Below are 12,330 nucleotides of genomic sequence, written 5' to 3' on the forward strand. Positions count from 1 at the left end.
TATATATTAGAGAAAGACAGAGGGAGGGAGTTTCTTCTTGGCAGTTCTTTGAATGTGCATGGTCAGACATGTTCAGTCTATGTGTCATGCTGGAGCAAATATAGGAGAAATATTGATGTTCCTCCAAGCATTTTCTTTAGTCTTTGAAATTACTTTGTTCAAGTTGGTCTCTGTTTAATTCTCATCATATACTATACTAGCTGCATGGCATGTTACTGGCTTATTGTTGATGTTGGTTTTATCCTAATACTTACATGTGTAGGCTGAGTGGGTGCATTCCTAGCCATGCAGAATTGTGGGACAAAGTTCTCATGAGACTACAAGCAGCTGCCTCCGTGGATTGAAGAGGCAGAGCAGTGAAACGAAACTGCTCATCACATTTTAAGTGATCCCTGCTAAAACAAAGACAGAATTAAATTTGAGCATGAATCAAATTTAAGCACCATAACATTTTGATAGGAGTGGAATTTCTTTACTGGATGCCACCTGCCTTATCATGCACTACCAGTTTATGTCAAATACTTTACACTTATCGTGTGATATTTAAAATTAATAGTCTCCTTGAGATAATATACATGAACTCTTATTTCAATTCATTGGAGATTTACTTGTCCTCATAGTTAGAGACCGTAATATAAATAGAAGTACCCTACAAATTTTCAAAACAATCATCTACTTAAACCAGTTTCACTACTGGTTTTAGTAAGCAAAATATTTATTGTAACATTACTTTGTGTTCAATCTTTTTAGCAGTAAGACAGCTGTATGTATGGTCTTTAAGTATTTCTGTGTACATTTATCTACTCTGAGAGCATACCTGGATACACCACTTACCTAAATGACCAATCACAGCTCTCATTTTTCTGCAAACTACACAGGAAAAAGTGTAATTTTGTTCTAAAATATTTATGGAACTAAGTTGATGCCCATTACATTATACATTCCACATTGTATGTAATTGTAATAAGATGTAAATAAACATTGCATATTTTAGTATCAAATATTTACATTTGCAATATAGTAATTTCCATATTGTACTGCATTTAAAAAATTCATCATAACTCATTAACATAATTGTGAAATAACGGATCAAATTATTGAGTAGGATTGTGGTAGAACAACACGACAGTGATCAACATACTTGTACTGCCTTCTTTGTGAATGAGCTTCAGGGCATGATTCCAAGGTATTTAAGAAAAGTCTACCCATGTCTGGATCATTTAACAATATAAATTTAGCTGGGTCATGCATATTTACACAAATGCATTTCAAATACCGTTGTTGCATTAGCAAGAGCCCACACTAGTGGTTTTCTGTGGCTATTCAGACTGTCAATGCACTGCCTGACATTCTCATCTGAACCTTGCCCAGGACTTACTTACATGCCTGATGTATCCATGGTGTGTTTGTCAGTAGCTTTTCCTGGGTCCAGACTGATCCACAACCAGTCTCCTGGAAAACACCAGGTCTTTTCCGTCTTAGTCCTCCAAGAACAACATGCCACTCAGTGACAATTTGGCAGAGGGATTGAAGGGGTTAAACCCTTCTTACTCTCCAATTACTGCCCCATAACTAACCTGTTAATTGCTGTTCTATTGCCAGAGGTGTGGAAGACTTTGGAGCAGTGTAGGTTGTGAGCCCGCTGCTGACAGGTTGTTGCTAGGCAAGAGGTCCAGCAGAAGCCAGCAGAAGCCCCAGGGTTAACTGCAGGGACTCCAGGGCCCTGCACCTGGACTGCCCTTGCATGGCTGGGACCGCTGCACTGACCTCTCTGACTGTCCCCAGGACCGCACCATCTCCTGCTGCAGGAAAGGCAGGTTATGTTAGAGACCTTCGCACTTACATGCCTGGCTTCTGTCCTGAACTGCACTCTCTCACACGGAATGTGGAAGTGGTGTCACTTGTTAACATCAAATATTTATTTAACTGTGACTAGAAGTGCTCTAGTATCCAAGTCCATCTAGTGGCCTCACTGTCAGCTCAGTCTTAAACTGTGACACACTTTCTCTGAGCAGCATAAACAGAGTTGCTGCTAAGGCAGGGGCTGGTCATAGTAATTAAATACATTTGTATTGAAGTTCCTTTTCTAGGAGAAAGCTTTCTTGTTCAGTGAACACATAGGGCGAGAGAAGTTGCATGCAGAGATGAAGCAAAGGAGGTTGAGCTGGCCCTGCTGAGAGGAATTCTCAATGTGAATAAAATTAATTTCCATGCTATTAACATCTGAGGTTTTTAAAAGAGTTGGTGACACTGGGAAAAGCTGCAAGTGCTGAGGTGGGGCAAAGACAACAGAAAGATACACATAAGAGAGAAGGTGATGTGTTTTGAGATCTGTGCTGAACATCCATGACATGGCAGTGGCCATCAGCAGTTATCTGAGCTGAGAGGCAGATTGCTGTGATCATTTGTAGGCTGGGAATCACCAACTGCATTATGGCATTGTTAATTAGTGTGGAGAATGCAAACAGCCAGCAAGGTTTGGACATGGCATGCCATTCACAAAGACACTCCCTTGAGCTCAGGGTGCTGAACACAGCAAAGCATGCTAGGCTTGCCTCACTTGAGTAGCTTTCCTTTGTGTTAGCCACATAACCCCTTTCTTCCTGTCCCTCTATGCCAGCCCTGAAAACTCCTGAAAAGGAGCTCTCTCTTTTCAAAGGGCAATATATTTTTGGCTAAGACATGGAGTTTTGTTCCTAGAAGTTCATCCAAGACTCTTTGGGCAAGAAAATGTGAGTGGTAATTAATTTTTACCCAGCAATACTCTCCTTGCTCATTGAAGGTCCCCATTACCAATGTATTTCTATAGCCTTCCAGACAGAAATCCATGATGGATCCAGAGTGAGTATCAAGACTGCTTCCTAATAGCAGTTTATGTCTACTCATTCCTGGGAGGCAGGAAGGTGAAGGAGGCATGCATGAATATGTTGAATCTGTGGGGAAAAGTGATGACTGATGTGAACAACAGAGAAGCCCACTATTCTGGGAAGTGTCTAAAGAGATGGTATTTTGCTCTTTTGAGCTAAAATTCAATCATCTCTGATAAATTATGTTTTGATTTATGATTAGTAGTTATGGGGAGGAAATAGGAAGGAGAAGCTTTTCTGCACAGCTTCATTGTACCACCAGTTTTGACTGGAATTGATGATGATTAGGCCAGGATGAGCATTTCCATTTTCTTTCTCAGAATGGCATTATGTGGTTCTCATGGCAATCCAAGAAGAGGAAAGTCTCAGAGAAGACCCAATGGCTCAACCTCCATTGAGGCAGAGCATGTTGTTAAGGTGTGGCCAGTGCACTCACATAGCTTACACTGAGGTCAAAGGCAGAAAGAGAAGGAGGGTACAAGTTTTGGAAAATTTGGATAAATAAATAACGGAGGCAAAGAACAACAGAAAGAGTTGAGTGAATGATGTGTAAACACCCAACTGAAAGAGGGCTAGGGTAGGCACACATGAAGACATCAGCAAACAATAAACCTGAGCACAGAAAGTGGGGAAGACAATAAGAAGGAACTACCAAAAAGAAAATTCTGGGCTAACTATGAAGGGTCCCGTCAAGGGACCCCGTGAAGGGTCTGCAGACTAGCAGAACCACAGATAGTCAGACAGTTTGAAGTTACCCATCCAACAAATTAATGAACAAACCCTTTGAGCAAATTTGTACTGGCAGCTTCAGTTTATACTGGTTTAGTGCTTTGAATTATTAGATCATGATGGGTTTGATTTGGTACTAGATACTCTAAAATTTGAATTACTCTTTTATAGTCCACAACACAGGGAACATGCTCACTGTGTGCTCCTGACAATTACAAAGCAGTTTAGAAGAGGAAGTTTATATAATAATATGGTTTTGCGAATACTCTTTTCTAGCTGACTTCAGTTGTTTAGCTTTCCAGGAACCTGTTTACTAAAAATTCCCTTTGCTCAAATGCATTGTTTCAGATTAATTATGTCAAATGTACACTTGAACCAAAAAAATTTAAAAAAAAAAAAAAAAGGTAGACCTGAACAGGTAAAATATGCACAATACTCAGCCACACACTTAAACATAAGCATTATCCAAATTTACAACTGCCTAACAAAATTATTTGTTATAGATCAGCTATTCAACAATTTCTCAGGTGTCCTAATTTGTAACAGAGCTCAACAGCAACAGTTCCTATTTATTTCAGTAGGAGTTTTGTAATTCAACAGTTTGTACGATTAAACAAGCAATGTTTAAAAATGGTCACTGCTAGCTGCTTCATGCCCCTCTCTATTTTCATTAGGTGTTAATATTAAGCAAGGAGATCAGAAATGCATCAAAAATCTTTTGTTATTCCTTTAGATCCTTTAACACATTGGTACTTCTGGGTCTTGAATGTTTCTCTCCAAGATATCAGCTGTCCTCCATTATTTGCTTCAATAGTGGTGTTTCTCCTTAGTATTTTAGTCTTGCTGCATTTATTACGAGAATGGGTAAATAGAGTAGTAAATGCAACACAGTAAATGTTTACATGTCTAGGTTATGGTCTCCTGTTCTATTTTTACCCAACTAAAACTGCTTATATTCTCTTTCCACTACCTACCTTATATTGCTCCCATCTACCTATAGATTCTTCATGCTCCTTAGGGCCCTCCCGTTTTTATTTAAGAAAATAAGAACACATTACCTCAGTCTTTAGTTGAAGTAAGATCATCCAAATCAGTGGTTGTTATATGCCTCTTGCTCACTATGACTGTGGCCACTGCTGGTAGAGGTAGCAGAAGCTGCAGTAGCAACAGCTTTCAGTATTGGCCAGGACAAGGTGTTTGACTACTCAGGAAATATTTAGCCAGCACTTTGCTATGGCATATTTATATTAGAATCTGGGAATCTCAGTCTAGGTCTTCAGCACAGCATGAGTTCCAAAAGCATCTCTCCATTTCTGAGCACTTCAGAAAGCTGCATCCTGATCACAGCATTTCTTTCTTTGATTCATGTCTGTCACCTATGAGGAAGGAAAACAATCTTTTGAATGACTTCGAATATATGTGCCTTAATAATTTTTTAATTCATTTTAATGTTCTAGAATAAAATTTTTCACCTACAGGATGCATTAAAAGCAAGTTGGTTTGATATACTTATATTTGTGGGGTTTTTTTATAGCCTAAGGAATATGGAAGCAGTAGTCCTCATTATTTTATAAATTTCTTTTTGAAATCTACTGTGGATTTAATTTGTAGAACAGAAAATAAAAATGCTTTTCATCAATGCAGTTCTTCTAGAATATTCCTCCATTCCTTGCACACTATGAAGCAAAGAACCTTAAAAAGAGATACTGTGTGTTTTACCTTAGTGACAGACCAAAATATGAAAGAAGGCAGCATAACCACTTTTGCAACACATCTGTTAACTGTTACACAATAATCATATCCCCCATTCTTTTAAAACTAATTTTACAAAGAACAACTTAGCGTTCTGTGTTCTTATATAACAATTAGAATAAATTTTCCTGTACTGTGCTTCATAGTAAATTCATGCCAAAGTTTTTAGCATCATGCTATTGAATTGTTGTAATAACAACTCACCTTCTTTTTTATTTAGCTGGTTTTCACTGAGCCGTATTATTCCACACATGCTCTTCTTCTGGAAGTTTTTATTCCAGAAAGCCTTCGAAGAGTGGGAAGCTCTGAAGCTCTCGAAATTTATCTGGATGTAGTGTGCTTTCTTGTATGTTGGCTTTTACTGCTGCTCACATTCTTTTATTTCCGGGTAATCGGTGCAATGAGTTTGTCAGGTTTTCATGAAAAGGCAATACACATTATCCAGAAATTGCAACACAGCATCAGTTCCTGTTGGATTTAACGTTTTTTTTCCTCTGCTGTGTCTTAAATTAAAAATGCAGTTTATGCATCAATATATTTTCTAGCAGATTTTGAAAATATTTGACGCTGTCAGAATTCCATTTACCTTGTAATGAGTACTGAAGTTAGTTCTTTGGGTCAAGACAGAGATATTATTACAGATTCTTTTGTGTTCCTGTACCCTTTGAGATATATTTGACATTCTACTGAAACATGACATTTTTCTACTGAGTTCATTTCCCTTGTGGCTCATGATGGGAAACATGGAAGCTCTTTTTTTTACTTTACATTTTTCAGTCAGTTTATTGAAAAGGCACTTGTTAGTTCCAAAGGCATGCATGAGAATTCCTCAGGTTTGCTAACCTGTTTTTTTCAGCTGCTCATTATTTTCTATCATTTCTCTCAAAATATGTTGGACTCAGTTTTCTGGGACATGAGCAATGATGATGAAAGAGCACACGAGCATAAAGACTGAAAACACAATGAAACTACTTGAAGTCACAGAATAGCTAAAGTTTAAGAGATCAACTACATACATATGGTTCTTTGTGACATTTAATTCTCAAATCATAAAGTTTTTCTCAGCTTTCTAATCACGTTATCCATTCTCCCACATAATTAAAGGTACTAATTTTGAGTTGCTGTGCAGAATTGAAGAGAATTCAGAGCAAACAATGCTTTCTTTTCTGATTGTTTTTGTTAAAGTACAGCAAAGCAGAAACCATATCAACTCTTTGACTACCACAAGGACAGAGCACAGTTACAGGCCACATAGGCAGGCACATTAACCAACCCATGGGAACGTAGCAGGAGCTACAGCAATCAAATATAACCCAAGGCACATGCTACAGCTCTGAGGTGCTTCAGCAAACCAGCATGACTGCTTTTAGCCACAAAGCCAAACACCTCGTTGTGCAGCACAGCACACAGCACCCCCAAGCTGCCCAGTACAACAGACATTCTCCCAACAGAGCACACACGTACAACATGGCACTCCCATGTCTCCATCCAGCTTCTGTTTAATGTTTAAATCCGCCCTGATAACTTTTGATCACTTATCAAATGCTGTGTTTCATGAGTAGAAAGAAGATTGTAGCACCTGTCATCCCACTCTTGATCTATACTACTCCTATGCTGGCCATGGTGGGATATCCCATGATCTGTAAGGTTGGTGCTCCCTACAGGGTTGTTAACTATGCCAGGGCCATTGCTTGCTTAACAGGTTCTGTAACAGAGTAGCATGAAGATGCAAATACCATAATAGTTCAAACTGCTTTTTCAATTCCCTCTTAAAGAATTAACATGTTAATGACATGGATGCTGTGCTTTGCATTTCTACTACAGATCTTTGCTCATTTATAAAAAGCAATAGTTAATCCTTCAAAAAGACATGAAATAAAAATTTTTTTCTCAATTCAGTATTTGTTTGGGTTATTCTCTGGAGTTAAATTGAAAGTATAACCTTTCAACAGGTATTTGTAGCATAGCATGCAAACTTAATGCAAATTTAATGTATAATCCTTCATTTGAGTTTTCATGGCAATTTCTTCAGTTGTCCTTCTGTAATGTTTCTATAAGGTGTGAGGAACAGTTTTCCCAAGAAGTAAAATCTGCTGATTTATTTTGGTCAGGAGCCTCATTGCCTTTCTGAACTGTATTTATAGACACACAAAAAGATTCTCGGTTCTAATGTTGGTCCTAACATCCTTCCCTTTGAATGGCTGCAGCTTCCCTTTCCCCTGCTTTGTGGGCCTTACACCACTCCCCTCACTTCTTAGGCTCCTGGATGACAGTGGGTCTTAAAGTGGTGTGAGGAAAGGCCTCTGTTACCAAGTCTGCACCAGGCTACCATTAGTGGCTAGTAGGCCTGCTGGGAACAGGAACTATGCTGGGAAAATAGGAGTGAGGAATCATTATTGAGGGACACATTACTGGAATGATACGGGGTGAGGATTCAGTTGTCCTATGAATACACCAAGGCTGTGGACACACCACCACTACCACCCCCAAAAAGCAGGCAGGAATTAAAATGATAAAAGAGGTGAACAAAATCTCCCAGCAATGAAGAATGTGGCAGATTCAGAGGACCACATTCAAGGAACTCCCTCAGCAGACCATGTTACTGTCATTCTCACAGCTTCCTTTCTCCCACTGCCCATTAGAGAAGAAGGAACAGCAGCTCTCATGAGCTGGGGAATACATGGAAGCTGGAAGGGGGGGTTGGGATATCAGACTGCAATACACAGGGGAAGCAAGAAAAGGATAGAATCCAGCGATGTTGTGGAAGCCTCCAGATCCTACCTAAGAGTCACTGGAATATTGCCTTGATCGCCACTGCAGAAACTGCTTCAGAGGATGAAAACCACTAGTTTAGAAGAAGGGAAATTTGGAAGGCGTTTTAACAGTGAAAACAACAGGGAGGGTTACCCCAGGGGACAGTGGATATCAGATGTTAAACAAGCATCTGATTATGCTGCACTGTAGGATACATCCATCTTACTACTAATACAGCTAATGCTCATATATACTAGTGCTGGTTTTCTCATTTTAATGTGTGTTAAATACAAAATGCACTAACCAGTACTGCTGGTGGTTACTCCTGCTCAACCCACAAGTAACACTACACAACTGGAGTGTTCCTTCCCTACAATTTTTTCAATAAAAATATCCCCCAGTTATGGATTTAATGTTCAATCCTAGGTATACAACCGGTTCTAGTTGATTTCCACTGAATTTATCACATGCCAGTAAAACACATGTTCTGTAAAAACGAATGGTATTATTTCCTTTTTTTTTTCTACACACACAATTTTCCAGCCACTCTTCCACCAGCACACATGTTGCCTCCATCCTCTGCTCACAGATGGACCTTGTATTTTTCACTGACTATTTACAAAAGGTTGGTAATCAGTCCTGTATGTGAAGTAAATGAAATAAAAAAGGTAAATGTACTCTGGCAAGTGTTTCTTAGTCTGTTTCCTATCATGGGGGCCAGAAATGCATGTAAATCTCCCTGTGTCTTCAGAAAGTTATTTATATATTGGGACTGGCTGAATGCCCATTTCTTCATATCTTTCTGTCATTCATTAATTTTTTTCAGCAATAAACTAGTGTACAAATATGAATTACTGGCAAGCCTTAAAAATGTGATACATAACTATGAAGTTGCAGATTATAGACAGTCACAGCACATAGTCAAGAAAAATTGCAATGTTTGTTGCAGTAAATATGAACCCTGGGTTTTCACCCTTGTTAAAAAAAGTCAAATGAATTTTTATTAAAAAAAAAATTATCAAAGACTGACTGAAGTAGAGGAATAACTGATATCAATACTAATGTTGTCAAGGGGCGAGACAACTTCTTATAAAGGCAGATAATATGTAGCACTGACACTTGAGCAAGAATTTGCTAAGATGCTGTTTCCTTTTGAAAGGCTCCATGATGATACAAACTTCTTTCAAAAATATTTATGAAAAAAATGAAACAATTAGCTTGTTTTGCTAAATAAATCCTCAATGATGCAAACTTGACATTCATTTATCAGCACTAACTTGATCTCAACTTTTTTCTATCCTCAAGGGTTAAAATTAAACCGCAGCCTCTAACACTTCCTGCACTTCCTGTTTGTCCTGTTACCTCCTCGGTGGAGGTGTTGGGTTTGGGTTTTTTTATTCCAATCTTTAGTTTTAATTTTTGAATGGGAGGGACTATTTTCTTTGAAACCATTATTGCCAGCATCATGGAAATCAGTAAGCATACTCAGGCAAAAACCTCCTATCTAAACAACCTAACAAAAGAAAACACACAAATCAAAACCAGTTTGGCACATGCTTCTTACTAAACCAAACGAGAATGGCTCCACAATTCTTAATGCAGTCCACAAGCAGGCACTTCCCTTTTGGACAATAAAGTTTTACATCTTTTTTGCCAGTGGTGAACTTTGCTTTTTAATATACTATTTATTTCCCTGACACTTTGGCTAAAAGTAAAAACTGCTGCAGTTTAAGTATGTTACTTAGATTTTTGATATAATGCAAGCCTGGACACACATATATTCCATTACCTTCCATCCATCTCATCACAATGGTAACGCAGAAGCAAGAAGTGAGTCTCTCTCCTTCCATTCTGTACTCGCTGGTGTTTCCATCTGCTCTAAAAGGCTGTGACCAACTGTTCCACCTACTTTACTGTGAGTTTGCTTAAACATTACTCCTGGACATCTTCATTTTCTTATGTCAGCTGGCGTCCTTATGACTGTTTCACAAGGGAGTCTGTATATTGTTATCTGAACTGCTTATCTAAATTAAGTTCAGCAATTCCTCTTGATTGTGACAGAGATAAACTGCTGGCTGATGTTTTTCAGGGGGGGAAATATTTTCTCCTGGGACTTCAAGGATATGGGAGACATACACCATATTACTGAAGTTCCAAGGATATGAAATAACACATAGCATTATGTAACAGAGGATCAAATTAACAGAATGTACATTGAAACATCACAATCAAAATGCATAGTGAAATCATCTTTTCCCCCAATTTTTAAGACCTCTAATAGAAGGTCATAGCTAACCAGCACTTAAGACTCAGTCCTTGAAGTATCTGTAGGTGCTCAATGCCACACTGAAATTCCATAATCATTACAGATAGCATGCTCCTAAAGCTCTTGGCTACAATATGCCACTAAACACGCTTTTTCCAAAATCAAAGATCCCAATTATCCACTGGAACAAAGAAAGAACCTGTAACAAGCAAGCAGGACCCTGTTCCTAATTTTAAAATTATACAGCTTAGATTAGTAAAAACAAAAAATATTTAAAAACAGATATTCCTTAAATCTTAGACGGCTTTTTAAAAAAGCTGTTCACTACTCTGAGCAATTTTCTTCTACTGAAAACTTTAAGGGACATAAATATAAATGAACACATAGAAAAATGCCTCAAAAACAGGGTCAGTCATGGAAGCTACTTTTGTCAGCACTACTTATGTAGTCCATTACATTTTCATTCACCATAAAATTTTATTAAGTCCTGTTATTTTTGTTGGTTTCTGGGTGTCATCAATTTTAATTACAATTGCTTTTTTTTGTTTTGTTTTGCTGAGTTTGAATATTTTTAATCTATCCCTTTTATCAACCAAAAAAAGAAATCGACTTAATTTCTGTCACAGTGTACTTACCATACAGCTACAATTCTCCACATAAATTAAAGCAAATTAAAATGTATTTTACATTAGATAAAAATGTGTAGATAAAGATAAAGCTACAGAAACTGAAGCAGGCTAATTATAAACAGAGCTAATAGCTTAACTATAAAGCTTACCATAAAAAAACCAAAGACTAAGAATAAGAATAAAAATCTTGACAATGGAAAAACCCCTGTTCTCTTATTCAGACCGTCACATGTAAACCCTTACACATTTCATAATATCTGCACACCTAAAATACAAATATTTAAGGCTGTTTGCCCTTGGCTTGTTCCTTGGCCATTTTTAAGTGCCCTAACACAGTCTCAAAATTCTGTTCCATACCCTTAAGAGAAGAAGAAACTGTATCAACCTACTGAAGACTTTTTTTTTCTTTTTACTCTACTGTCCTCCTGCTTAGGTTAAATATTCAAGATTAGCATAAAGAACATAGAATTGTCCCAGTTATTAGTGCTATTACTCTTTCCTGCTGCTTATGTTGATGACACTATATGGCCAACAATCCTATAGTTACCTGTAATATACATTACATCACTGATTACTGCTTAGAGAGGCCATGAACTACAAGGCATGAAGCACTGCTCGCAACAATAGCACCCCATAAAAGAACCTTCAAAACTAGCACAAAGTTGAATAAATGGAAAAAAATTATTCAAATTCTAGAAAGGACCTAGGTCTATTCCAGCAACTCTGTTTAAGGAAGTCACCTGTCTGCAATTTCTTTCTTGACCCTCCATATGATGCGAAGCAGTGACAGAGAAGTTCCTTCAATATTGACACATTTTTTTATGTTGAATTACTTTGCAAAATTTTAAATTTTGTCCAAAACCAGAAGTTTGAACCTACAGTGGAAATTAGAGATTTATTTTAAGTAATACCAATACTTAAGAAATTATAAGTTTTGACAAATACTAAGGAGGTCTATTAAATTCTTAACTAGTAGTATACTTCCATTTCTAGCTTTACCAACTGAAGGTAAAGAAATGGGGAGTGTGCACCTGGAGGACAGATATCCTGATATCTGCCTGGAACAATCTCTGCTCCCCTTCGAGCTCCTTTGTTTTGGCTTGTTTTGTTTTGAGCTGCAAGAACTCTGCAAATGGGTGCTGCCAGCTTCTGGCAGCCATATGTGTTGCCTACCATCTGTTTTCATTCCACTGCACTATGGAGACAAACATACTTTATTTTTAGTGTTCTACATTTCCTGATGTTGCACATAATAGGGATAATATCTCACTAGACGTGAAAAATCTTCCATGGATAACGGCAACAGATTATCATACAGGACCAGACAAGAAAA

This window comes from Lepidothrix coronata, unplaced genomic scaffold (genome assembly GCF_001604755.1).
Source record: "Lepidothrix coronata isolate B3197 unplaced genomic scaffold, Lepidothrix_coronata-1.0 Scaffold64, whole genome shotgun sequence".
NCBI lineage: Eukaryota > Metazoa > Chordata > Aves > Passeriformes > Pipridae > Lepidothrix > Lepidothrix coronata.